Genomic DNA, 13,887 nt, shown 5'->3' on the forward strand with positions numbered 1-13,887 from the left:
TCCCCCCCCCCCCCGTTAACTCGCTTGATTATCCGGAGTAATTCCACTCATCGAGTAAGCAGACCGACCGTTTCGTCGATCGGTGTTCACCTTTCCATCGGGCGAAGTATCCCAACTACCTGTGCCCTGTATCTGCGCCGGATCAACCTTCGACTTTCAATTGCAGGGAAAGAACGAAGCAATAACGGATATTAAAGGTACACTGTACAGACTTCCCGTCCCGCCTTTCGGATCTTCGTTTCCCAATATTAGAAAACTTTGGCTCGCCTTTGGTGGCGCAGGTACGTACGAAGAGGAAACGAGTGGAAATAAAGACGATTGCCGGTTCACGGTTTCGTTCCGGTTACCAACGTGGTCTCGTCCATCGCGATTTGCCATCGTGATTTTAATTTGCATCCGCGTAGTCGAGGGTCGGCATTAAAATTCCTAGGACAATCTCGGGCCACGAAGGTTCGTCGCCGCGACCCTCGTTGCTCATTGATTACATCCCTTTGAGTTAGGTATCGTGGGTATGCTTATCCGTTCGTAAGAGGGCAGTCTCGCCCTTGACGCTCGGCTGACGCTCGGTTTGCATTTTTGAAAGATACACCGACGCGAGGAAGGGACACGAGACTCCGAAAGAAAAAGGGGGCAGCGTGGGGGGCCGCGGAGATTAATCAGAAACACCTCTCGACGTTAGTCGACAGAGGGAGAGAGGAAGGGGATTGGTACTCTCTTGAGCCATTGCCAGCTACCCTCTCGACAATGCAGACGCTCCTTTGTGTCTGCTGCTGCTTTGTTTAATGGCTGATGAGATGGAACTTTCCTGAGAGCGTGGCGCCTTCGTTCCCTTCTCGCGAACTCCCTCGCTCGTGGCGTGTTCTCTTCGAATGGACCCCGTTGCTAGATCTTCGAACGGTAACTTCCTTTTTCCCGCGACGCGGCACCTCCCCTTTTTCCCGCTCGAACGGATCAATCCTCCACCGTTCACTTTGCAGCACCGTTTGCCTCGTATGGAAACGGCGCGATTGTTTCTGACTACTTTCTCGAGTAAATTACAGGGCAGGGTTCAGGTGAAGATCAGAGTTGTGTATGTGGGAGGTTCAGGTGAACTGTTAGACCCGTCGATTGACTCTCGGCACGAATGATTGCGAAACGAGTCCCGCGAGACTCACCTTGCTGGGTGATAGAAATGTCTGACGGAAATCGAAGTGCGATAGAGGAAATAAAATTAAACGTACGCGGAGACAAAGGGAATGACGTACTGGTGGAGACTTGAAAGCGTCAGTGTTCATGGCGTCGGATCGTTTCCAAGCGGCGTAGAGGGGACGAGGTAAATATTCGTTTGCAAGAAATTCGAATGGATCGGACAGTCGCGATTTCCTGATGGATTTAAACCACCACCGTTCCATTGCAAACTGCGAGATGATCCCCGAACGTGGTTTCGAGGTTCTTGGATATTCCGAGAGCCGGATTGCTCCTCGTTCCAACAAGAATGATCGTGGGTGATCGGTGTCTGGTACCCATCTACTCGACAAGTGAGCTGGAGTGCCCACTTATAATAGCCTCTCTCACGCGATCTTGAATTTAACCTATCGATCAGACGGAGCGGAGGGAGGTACTTTATCGCGCGGAATGGCTTGGAACGAGGCGCGATTCTTTCACACCCCGAAACCTCGAAGAATCCTTCATCGTTGGGAGAACGAACGAGGATATTACGCAAAGTGTTACCCCTTTGTTTCGCGTGGCATCGAATCCGGAAGAAACACGAGCTGTCGGGTAGAATGGTTGAAGAAACGAGCGGTTATCAACCGGGACGGACCGCCGACCGCTATTTTTATCCACTTTGTGCGCGGAGGAGAACCGTCTTCAGCTTTAGAAGCATCTAAGCCGTTAACATTTTCAACCGAGGGTATTTATGAACAGCGAGCTCTTCATAATCGCTTAAAAGGGAGATTTTTCTCTGACGGAGTTTACAGAAAAGGCCATCTTCTCTCAAACTTTCTAAAAGAGAGCGCCTCTAATCATTTCGACTATCGCTACTAACGCCGTCATCGTTGCGCGACGATCGAATCTCGAAAATAGCTGTGCTCCAAATTGAAATCCAAATTTAGCAATAAGCTGCCTTTGTGCTTTCGTCTTTTCTCGATTCGTTGAAATTTCGATGACTCTGTTAGTTAAAAAAAAAAAAAAAGCGGAAGGAAATGAAGAGTTATTTTGTTTGATAAATAAATTTATTGATGTATATAAATTATTTTTATGAAATCTGTGACATTGTGTAAATAGCGTTACAATCAGCCAGATTTTACCTACATGTAAAAATAAATCGGAACATTTTTTTCGCTTAAAATTTCGTTTCCGAGAAAATCGAGATTATTTGTCAAATATATTTGTATTTTGTTAATTCTGCACTGAACTGGATTTTGAATAATAAGTGAAAAATGTGGAATCAAATTTTTCCGTTTAAACCTGAAAGTTAAAAATTAACTTTGTATGCGTGTGCGCGATAAATAGTAGTTTTCTGAGAAACGAGACGTCTTATGAAAAAACTTTTGTTCTCTTCGCTCATTTTCGCAGATGGAATAACTTTCTACCACTTGTTCACTCCTCTCCAGTCCGGGATTAGTCAAATTCAAGAATACATGACAAAATTTCAAACTCGATTTTCTCGAGCGTCACATGGAAAAATTTTATTCTTCTTTTTTCGACTCATTTCTGCATATAGAATTATACTCTGGCCCGTTCCACCACGATTTTGAGAACACTGCACATATATTTTTATTAAACGATGTTATTTACTACTTTTTTATTCGTGTTAGTACTTTAGCATTAAATTAAATTGAACAATTTAATTGTATTTTAGTACCAGTATTAAATTATTATTAAATTGTATCAAGTATTAAATGTAAATTTAATTTAATATTAAACTGCACAATTTAATTATTCAAATTTATTGGAATCTAATGAGAGAAGTTGGATGACAACGCGACCGTAGATTTATAAACGATGTTTTAAAGAAAGGAGCATACCATGACAAGCGCTCAGTGGATATGTAAATTGGGAGATACAAGCGTTATTGCTGAACTACGTTCCCTAATATTGAAACAGCTAATGTTGTCAAATATTGTAACACGCAGAATTAGAGGATATAAATATCTTTCGTTATTGCTAAAACACGTTCTCCAGTACTAGAATGGACGATTTATTAAAAATTTCATATCCCTTTCCTGAAAAATTCGAAAAGTGCTCTCGCCCGCAACGGTGCGCGTTTTCCATTTTTACAAGTACCGAAATGCCGGCTACCGGCACGCTATCAACTGCCATCCATTAGCCAAGTACCTGCCATGGATGACGCCGATCCTGCGGTCAGGCAGTAGCCGCCGTTGGTCACTTTCTCCAAAATTGCGTCTGCCGACTGTCTGACCATTATGTATGTTTCTAGTTGTCCGAACTGCTTCTCTGACTAATGTCCCTCCGAACGTGTGTCGGAACGTAAATAATCACCCCCATGTATTTCCGTGTGGTAGTAGATTCTTCCTAGTAGTCAGAAAATTCAGAAAGACTTGACGAATGATTTGATAACTCGATCTGTAGAATATGTATTGTGCTTGACGATGATTAAGAAAAGAAAAGAAAAGAGAGAGAGAGAGAGAAAGAACGGCAAACGTAATAATAAATAAAGTACAGCGACGATACCAGCATTAAACCGGTGTTTCCTCGAGAAGGATGCCGGTAATACGTGCAATATCTCTTTGCCCGAGATTGGAACTGTTAACAAAGATAAAGAATCTGGTTTAAAGTCTTCCCTCCTTCCTCCCCTGTCTCGACAACTTTCCCCCGAGTGTTCCCTTCGCGCATTTTTCGCCCGACTACGCCACCCCTGAATTGACTCGCCGCAAGCTCGATACCACGACGCTTCCGTCAATAGTCCGCAACAATTACTCCAACCTTCCCGGACTCGCGCTCGTTGAACTTCAACGTCTCTCTTTGACTTTTATCTCTTTCGATTTTTGATCTTCCGTGGCTCGACTCGACTCGACTCGATCCGACTCGGCTTGGCTCAGCTCGAGAGAGAAACGCGAACGTGTTTTCCTCGTGATTTCATGAGACGCGAACAATTCGAGAAAAGAACGAAACAGCGAGGATTAATCGCGAAAATGGGTGTCACCGAGTCATCGGTTCCTCTTAGCGGAACAAACGTAATTAGTATTCATAGCGCGAGCCGGGCGGGGAAGCGGGGAAAAAACGTGGACTTGTTGATTACGCAACACGGCGGGCCGCATTCAGTTAATTACATCGCGGCACGCATGGTTAATTGCGAGTGGTGGGTGTACGCGTGCAGGTACGCGGCCGAAATCTTTGTCGCTGCTTAATTAAGTCGTAAATGCACGAGCGTTAATAACCTAACGCGTTCGTTCATCGGTTCATTGTCACGACGGAACAAAACGACCGGTGTGACGGCGGAGGAGGGGGGGATTATCACGCTCGGCGTACCAACATACACGGAAGAGCTTTCCATCGAATTGAAACGTTCCACGAGGCTGAAACATTTTTACGGGAATCAGAGAGGCCTCGAATCGTCGGAATTTCGAGCGAAACTTTGCTTTCTCGCGAGATGTACAGGGTGTTGAAAAAATTGAAGTGTCTGGGGCGCTTCCCAAAAAAAAAAAGTATTTGACGAACGTAGGTCCCAAAAGCAACCTTTCGACAAGACATGAATTTTATCGTTCACCTTCGTTCGATTTTACGAGTGAATCTGTTAATAATACCTACTGAATATAATGTAATCGTTTAGAAAATGCAAAGCAGGAATCGAGATAAACAGATATTCGTTTCTAAAAAACTTCTGTTCGAACTTGCATATTTCCGATAAAAAAAATATCTGTTTTTGTAGAATTTTTATAGTGTACACTTTTAGATAAGAGCTCTCACGAAACAGATGTTTTAGAATCTATATAATAAAAGTTCCATGGAAGTTATTTTAGAATATTTAATCAAAAATGCATTTTTACATTCGAGTACTATTCATTGAACAGCATTCAGTATCAGTATTTGTTACAAATATCGAGAACTTTTTTGTAATATTGTCTGTTCCTCCGACAGAAACATTTTTATTCAAACCTTACTCAAACTAACAATTTTATTCTTATTTCTTTTTTTTTATGAAGAATCATCTCTTGGTCGCTCGTACATGTTTTTTTAACGCATCTTCAGTAAGTATTATTCTTGTTAACAGTGTCCGTTGCTTAATTAATACTTTGAATTTGTGCTCTTCCTTCGATTACACATTCAGTATGTATTACAGAGAGATTGGCTTCTGAGATCGAACAAAAGTGAATGACAAAGGATTGCTTTTAGGACTTAGACGTTTCTTACTCCTCTTGACGAGTAGTGTGAATATTATGAGTACCTCAAGTATCGGGTGATTTTTTTTTCAAACACTCTCTGTTTTCTCGGTGGAATTTTAATCGCCAAGTAAAGACAAAAGTATCGCTTTACCGTGGCCGATGAGGGATCCAGTTTGCCCCGCGAAAAAATTCCACTTCCGCGGGAATTCCTTCGATTCCTCCCTACATCTTCTTCCGTGGCCGAGCAACGTTCGAAAAGTCGGGTCCGCTTTTGTCTCGTCTTTCCTCGGGATTCCGCTCTTTGCCGGGCGGCGAGGACTCAGTGGAAGCGCCAAGTGCGCAAGCACCGGCTCGAAGAAAACGGAAGAAAGAGAAATGAAAGAGGAAAGAGTGGCCCGAAGGGCAAAAGGGGGTAGCGGATGCCAGGCGAAGTGTACGTGTATAATATACGCGGTGCCATCGGAGAGAAAGAAGGGAAAAAAGGAGAGAAACGAAAGGAGCGAAGAAAGGCTGGGAAGAAAAGGGAAAAGAGAAGAGAAGAGAAGAGAAGAGAAGAGAAGAGAAGAGAAGAGAAGAGAAGAGGTGGCACGCGACGGGGAGATAACCGGTGTGGTGTGCCGTTGCTCGATGGCATTCGGGCACGTTCGGTTATGTTCGTGGATCGTCGGCGGTCGATAGAGCAAACACGGCCGCGCCCCAACCCCCTGGGGGGCCGAGGGAGAAAGAGAGAGAGAGAGAGAGAGAGAGAGAGATCATGCGGGGGGCCTTAGCAAAGGTACGCGCATGTAGGTGCGAGCGGAGGGGGCTAGCCGGAGGGGATCAAAACCACTCCATGACGGAATATCATAATTATTACAAGCGTTACGCTCTCGTGGGGATGGTACGCGATGCAGCCTCTTACGCTTATGGCCACCCGTCGAAAGTACGCTCGAGTACTAACGACTCTAGGACTGAGAACAATGCCTAGTCGAAAATATTCAACCGTTCTGTCTTTAGTCTTTCAGCCCCTGTCAACTGTTAATTCGGTTCTCGTGTCTTTCGTCGCGTCTCGCTACGGTCGTTCGTTTCTTCGCAAAGCTGACTAAGTAGTCGGTGCAAAAAAGTTTGATTCGCCGCGAATACGAGAGGCGCCAACGCGCTCCGGGTTACAAAAAAAAAAAGAAAAAAAAAAAAAAAGAAAGGAAGAAAAAGAAAAAACGAACGAGTAATTTTCTACTCATTAAGGAATATTTCTTCGTTCTTTGTCGCGAGTGTACGATAACAGCGAGAGGAACGAGCGAAACAAAAACAGGAAAAAGATGACAATTATTCTTGCAACGTAATGCAAGCATACAATTAATGAGAGTGTTATACCGGCGGGATAAGATTCCAGTGGTATTATACCGTCTCTAGTCAGACGGGAAAGTTTACCGTAGACCGTGGCTTACGCGTTCAGGCGCCTCAACTTTATATACAATTTCTCCGAGCACTTCGCATTGTCAGTCACTATTGCAGCTTAGGAAACGATTCAGTTGGTGGCACATTTGGAGATTTAATGCAACTTCTCGGGATCTTCAACGGCGGAGAGATTTAGCAATTATATGAGGGATTCTGCTTCTTACGCGCCACTCGCTTCCATTTATTGTTGTATGTATAATTCGGAACGTCGGCTTCTCTTGCGAGAGCGTCACGTTTCATCGCTTCCTCTCGCGCTTCCAGAAAGAAATTCGACGCGACCATCGTCGCGTTTCAATCGTATATTTGCGGAGGGGAAAGACGCGCGGCTTATCCACCGTGAAAAAAAGAAAAGAATAAAACAAAAAAAGGCAAACATTACACGGCGAAGGGGCGAGAATGTCTTATATATACACGTATTATTTGAAGCTACGTGGGTCGTTTTACGCGTGTACGCGCGTACGTGTTTGAGAAAGAAGCCGGGTCAAAGATGCTGGAGGGATGGTGAAAATAAACGAGATCTTCGGTTCTCCTATCCAGTTCATCAGCATTACGTTCTTCGTTCCCTCGACGTAGAAGAGCGTATCGCGACAGGCTAAGGGAAAGAACAAGGTGGATAGACACTGGTTTCTTAGACGATCGCGGAAGCGACCGACATCAAAGCGCCAACCGTGCCATCGTCGGTTTCTTTTTCTTTTTCTTTTTTTTCTTCCATCCTGCGACTCGTTTTCGTCTTTATCCGCGTGCCTCGTATTCGTGCCTCGTGCTTGTCTACGTCATAGGTCCTCGGTCGTAGGTCGAGGCTAAGGGGGCATGCGCGTTATGATTCGCTTCAACAGATTGCCAAGAAGATGAGGCGAGCCGAGGTTGGCCTCTCAAAGAGCCCGATGAAACCATCCGTTGGTATCACCGTCTTGTGTTTACCCTGGTAAAAAGAGTGGAAGATAAGGCGTAAAAAAAGGAGGAGGTGGAAGTAGCGACGCGAGAAAGAAGAGGAGAAACGTTAATGCCAGCCGGAGAGCTGAGGATGGTGGGTGGGAAGGGGTGAGGGAGGCGGGGAGGGAAGGGAGCAATGGTAGGACGCAAATGGGATTGCCTCTCAAATTCCTCGAGGGCTCGCGCCAAGGACGAAGGAAGAGGCTTGAACTTGGAGCGTTTCGTTTGTCTGGTCTTGATAAAAGTGCCTCCGCCATGATTCTTGCTGGGGAAATTGTCTTGGAAATTAATTCTTCAAAATTAATCCTCCCTTTGTGCTCTCGGCTTTGCAAAACATCGGCACGGTTGTCAGGGTATCGCGATAATTAGCGGAAATTCGGTCGGATTCGATTGCATTGCGTTGTCGAGAAAGACGAGCGAGATTTCTTTCGCTTGTTTCTAATCCTAATGAGAAACGAGTGACGCAGAATTCAAGGTTCGAAATGAGAATGGCCATCGGGAAGACCTTTTTTGTTTCATTTCATTTGTTTATTAATGATATTAGAAAAAAGGAGAAATCAGTATTAAGAGATCTTCAATATCTTCAGTTTGAATGATTCTTCATGTACGACCTAGTAACTGACGATGAATTTGTTTAACTGTGACGAGCTTCTAACATTGGATCATTAACACATCTTTCTTCTTAGATCATTGGTGATTCTTAACTACTTCGGAAGGAGATTTTTTTTCTCGTCATAGAGAAAAACTTCGCTGAAACGCGGGAAGGGCGTCGATCGATGCGATTCACGACGGGAGATTCTTCACCGTAAGCGGATCGCAAAGAGGCGGGACGATTTCGATGTAACGGAGCCACTAGGTTGGAAATCGTTGGGAATCGCCCTCATGTAAATATACATCGGCGTCGGCCGGCATTCGTAGGTGTTTGGTGTGTTTAACCGGTGTCGCGTTCAGTTTTCCCGGTCTGAATTTCTCGACGGGGGATAGAAAGTGCGAGAGTTGTCTTGCGGCGCGGGTGCAGCAGGCCGAAGGTCGTTATAAGCACGACGATGCGGGTAGCAAAGCGAGGCACGTGCTTCAAAGATGTACGTTTTTTGACGCAGGGTTGAAATGCACTTATACGGTAACGGTTGGAACGGTTGAAGCGGGCACAGCCTCGGTCGCGCGTACAGCTGGGAAAATTGCGCGGTTCCAAAGACGATACGCGAAATGAAACTTCAACGGGAGGGGTTGATTCAGAGATGGGCGCGCGTTCATTTCCCTTTTTCAAGAGCGAAGCTCCGCCGGCACGTACATCGTCAGACACGTAAATCCACAAGGGGAAGCGAACGATAGCAAAGATTTCCCCAGTTTTTTTTCCCCCCTTCTTTTTCTTTTTTCTTTTTTCCCACTGTGCTCCTTTGCGAGGGACGAGCCGCTTCATCCGATTGTGCGAATTATTACTTCGTAAACGGTGAAAAAGAAAGCTGAGAGCGAGCGGGTTTCCTCTTCGTTGCTCTTCACCGCTATTACAGTCGGCGCTTTATTGCCTTGGAGTTACATCGTGTTTACAATTATGATCTTCTGCGCGATGAAATCGCCTCTGTTATCTCGAAAGTGACTCCGTGGGAGGTTAGCGCGGCAAGTGGAAGCCCGTGATCCAACCGGTGTAATTCAGCTGTTATCTGATTACAATTACGTTTCGTTTCGCTGCTCGCGCTCGTGGACGAAGTTTAAAATCGGCGGCTCGAACGACCGGAAACTCAAAAAGCTGGTCGATATTTCGACAGGGCCAGTGGTAACTTAATCGGAAGCCCGTAATCTGGGAATCGTAGCTTTTCAAAGGCTTGTCCACCCTCTTGTCTATTCGATCCGATAGGTTAACTGGAGAAGAAGGTCTTCGTCGGACCTAAAGCAATCCACATCCTTGCTCGCACTAATCCTCGCAATTTGAACAGCCTTTCTCCCTACGATATTTTTAGTATGCCTCCAGGACGATCGACGCTACGATTTCAATACACGAGTCTTGCCAAGAATAACGTCTCGTTTTCTTACTATCGTAACCTTTGTCTTTGTACATCAACGTTTTATCGTCCTAACCTAACCTAAACATAATCTAAGCTATTCCTTTGATCGATGTTACAAGAAGATGATATTCGCCTTTCTGCGAATGAAATTCATCCTTTAGCAAATCAGTCATCTTGTGGGTGACGTAATAGAAAAGTGAAGTGATACAATGTTATTTTATCGTTTCCTGCGATTTTACTGGTAATTACTTTGACTCGTACAAACCATAAACATTTAGTAGATGTTATTAGTCATTCTGTTGCAACTCTTTATCACTCTTACAGATTGTAAGAATATGTATATGAAACTATCCCGCGCAGAGGTAGGCTTATTGTTGAATGTATGGTACGTGTATATGCATTTCACGTTGTCTTTTGTTTAAGTACCTATTACACGCTATTACACGCATTACTATTAAACAGATTTGTAGAAAAACTTGATTTGATTTGCAAAAAAGGTGAATATGATCTGTAGGGGGGATGTAAAATCGGTGTATGAACGAATATATCGGCCGATACCCGATGGGGTGAAGTCGCTTCGGAAAGAGACATACATTTTTTTCCCAAGGAGATACAGAAAATCTCGACGGACAGCGGCGCAGATGCGGCTGAGTGGTCGTTGGTCTTGCGTTTGGCGCGTCGCTTCGGCCAACCGATTGCACGAGACACATAGACGAAGCGGAAGCGGCAAACCACCGAGTAGTTTCGGGAGATCGAGAGTAGGCAAGGTGTACGTGCATCGGCAAAGTGTATACCACTCATTAGCAAGTGTCTGAACTTTTGTCAAGTTCCGACTGGCAGGTTTGCGCTCCCTCGTTCACCTTCTGCGTTCCACCTTCCTCCCCGACTGCACGTGACGTCGACACATTGTTGTAACGTTGCTCGCGAGCTGGCGCGCGATCTGCTTATCGTTCCGGTGGATTGACAACTGTGTATGCCAACGTTAAACGCGTTAGGATGCAGGGTAAACGTTCGTACGACAGTGTTTCCCTGTTTCTCGAACGGGCCTGCACCGCGACAGCTATTGTGCCGCGTTTCATCCTTTTTTCGAAATGCCATCTGCCGACGAGAATTCCGTCGCTGAGCGAGGAAAAATAGCTGGTTCCATTCACGCGGCACAACGTTACGCGGCTTCTCGCTTTCTACGTGACGCGACTGCGAGATGATTTCTCGCGACGCGCGAACCTCCCGTACACCTCCTCGAGCGTACAATCCCGGAGTATCGTTATCGGTCGCGCGAGCGTTTCTCTGAAAGGAAACATCTCGCGTTCGATTTAATCCCCGCGGAGCGTGCACAAGTTCGCGTCGTGCCGCGGGAGCGTAGCCAGGGCAAAGAAGGAAGAGCAAGCCAGAGAATAGAGAATAGAAACTTCTTTCGTATTCACGCATAGGATCGCACTCTTTTACCCCGTTGCTCTGCGCGCACCGCTGTGAAAACAAAAGCTCGCCACAGAGAGAAAACAGTGGGAAGAATACGCATCGAACGGGAAACATGTACAGGGCTCTCCTATGTATATAGTTATGTATGTATGTATATACAGGGTGTCCCGCAACATTCGTCGTCAATCGATTCTACGTGTAAAAAGGAGAAAGAATAAAATTTCCTTGATTAAAGCCGCGAGAACATCGAGCATACAGTGGAAATTTCGTATAACGCGCCAAAGATATTGCTGACTACTACTGTTTTCATATCAACGTGATTCCTCGTACAACGCGCTAAATAAACTACAGGAATTCCTCGTATTTAAAAATTAAATCTGCTTTAGTTGAGCGTTGCATCTTCTTCTGTTTCGTCATTATTCTGCTTTTTTAACGCGGCCGCTGTTATCGTCACGAGTTTCTATGAAATGAAAAAAATTTTATTACATACGATACAATAATCAGGTCATAGAAAACATCAGAAAATAAAAGTTGGCATGGCAATAATCATTTCAGACACATTACTTTAGATTGTTGTGCGTTGCGTGAGAAAACCGTTTCCGTACGGTACCATTTCCTGTAACGTGAATTCATTAACATATTAATCCCGTTATACGGGAGTCTACTTGATACTGGGAGAGTGCTTGAATTTTGCTAATTCTAAACGCGACAGAATGAAAGAATGACTGACAGGAGGTTATTCCACGCGCGAAAACGGGATGAAATTTCTCTGTGAGAGACGCATCGGGAAAGTCGAGTTTGAAAATCTATCGAGGCAATATTTAAACGAGACGTATTCGTAGTTTAGTGACACCTTAAACGAAAAAAATTTCGTTCTACACTCTCCGCTTGTTCTTGCGCGAAGAATATCCTCGCGTCGATTATTCGCGTCCAGTAATGAAATTCAAGTCGACAAATCTTCAAGCTCGATTTTCTCGAAAACGAACAAATTTGATTCTCTCTTTTCGACACATTTTCACACGTGTGAATCACCTCTGCCAGTCGGTTAACGTTACGACGAGTCGCGGAACACCCTGCAGGTTGGAAAATTCTCTACGCGAATATCCGAGCGAAATCGCGGACATTTTTCTTTCGCTCGGTGATTCCGCGGTGTGTTAGTGTGCTCTCGTGTTTCAGTGCGTATGCCTCTGTGTGTGTGTGTGTGTGTGTGTGTGTGTGTGTGTGTGTGTGTGTGTGTGTGTGTGTGTGTGTGCGCGCGTGCGTGCCGGTAACGCGGGCGCGGTCGCTCGTTTGCCTCTATTTATGCCGCCTGGTCGACACTGTGTTATCACGGGGCCGCGTACGTGTGGAACAAGGAGCACCGATTCGCGTCCACGTGAAAGTGGATGTGCGTACACGGGAGGAACCACACGGTGTTTGCACAGTCGCCGGCAAACATTGTAATCCGGTAACACTCCGGCTGCGAGGATTGGTTGCGGCTCTCGGGGGCGGGGGTGAGGTGCAGGCGGGTGAGAGAGGGCCGAGTGGTGGCTACCTAGGGAGGAAAGCGGACGCACGAGTGTGCAAGCCGTTGTCCGTGCTCCTCGCTTTAGCGAGGACGCGTTCCAGCCATCGTCGGGGGTGGGTTGCATCGGTGTGCGAACGGACACTGACCGAGCGCTGTTGGAGGGATGGATCACGTGGTACTTTGTGCACCGAGTGCCAGTCAGTCTGCGAATAAACGGACGAGTGAGCACATCCGGCTAAATCCGCTTCGAATTACGCGTTCAACATTAAAACGAATGCGACCTTGTTCATAATGGAATTATACGGAACATGGGGCGAAATTTCACCGCTTGCCGGTTTCTTCCTCCTCCTTTTTTCACTCCCCTCTGTCTCCTATTGTCCCGACACGCGAACCACGCGAACCACTCGACGATCATCGTGAACATTCACGCGTGACCTAGGACACAGTCGCGAATCGCTGCCGTCCTTTTCACGTTAAATCGTTGGCAGTTGCAATTTCGAGGAATTATCGCGGGCCAGGTAAGAGGACGGTCATTAAAAGCATCGTGTCCTCTTTCTCTCTCTCTTTCTTTCTTTCTTTTCGTTAGAACGTAAAATTAGTTTGCCGTCGTTTAATTAGACATTTATAATCCGTCGAGGATCGGATACTGCTCGGATCGTTGGAAACAATGGCCTCTCGTATCGCGGACGTCAAGAAGAGACTCGGCCTGGATGAGACGTTATAACAGTTGGCATTTCGTATTCATTGACTGAAGGATGGAGAAGCGGAATGGAGCCAAAGTCCGTGACAGCGTGAAGGAGGAAGATTACAAGCGGGTTAATCCGTCGGCGAAGGCTCGAACGTAACGGCTCTTCCACAAAGACGTTTCCCTCGGTCTCTCGTCCGAGCGTTAAGCTCGAAATTGCTCGATTTACCGCGGGGCTGCCCTCCACCCTCCTCCCCCTCCCTCTCTCCTCGTTCACCTCGGCCATAGATACCGAGTGTGAACTTGACTGCGACTGAGGAGTTACTCGTGAAACTCCGTCCAAGGAGTCTTGGCGCGAACGCGCGACCTCGGACTTTGCCTAATACCACTTACCGGCGCATCCGGCTAATCATCGGCGGTCGTTTCGCGCACACTTTCACGACGTCGTACGTACATACAACGTGAAGATCTTGGACGTATAGTCGGAAATTTGAGAGCAGACGCGAAGATAAGTTGGTCGCCTCGATGTCGTTCAACGACGAACAATGGTTCGGCGACACGTTGACGTAACGACGT

At 46.0% G+C, this 13,887-nt stretch overlaps 1 protein-coding gene across 16 annotated transcripts in view; it reads left to right on the plus strand.

Moving 5' to 3' along the window:
• LOC122527421 (protein turtle-like) overlaps nt 1–13,887 on the plus strand; it is a 235,210-nt gene that overhangs the window by 55,182 nt on the left and 166,141 nt on the right. The window lies entirely within an intron of this gene.

The sequence above is a fragment of the Frieseomelitta varia genome, unplaced genomic scaffold (genome assembly GCF_011392965.1).
Source record: "Frieseomelitta varia isolate USP_RPSP 00005682 unplaced genomic scaffold, Fvar_1.2 scaffold_217, whole genome shotgun sequence".
In the NCBI taxonomy this organism is placed as follows: Eukaryota; Metazoa; Arthropoda; class Insecta; order Hymenoptera; family Apidae; genus Frieseomelitta; species Frieseomelitta varia.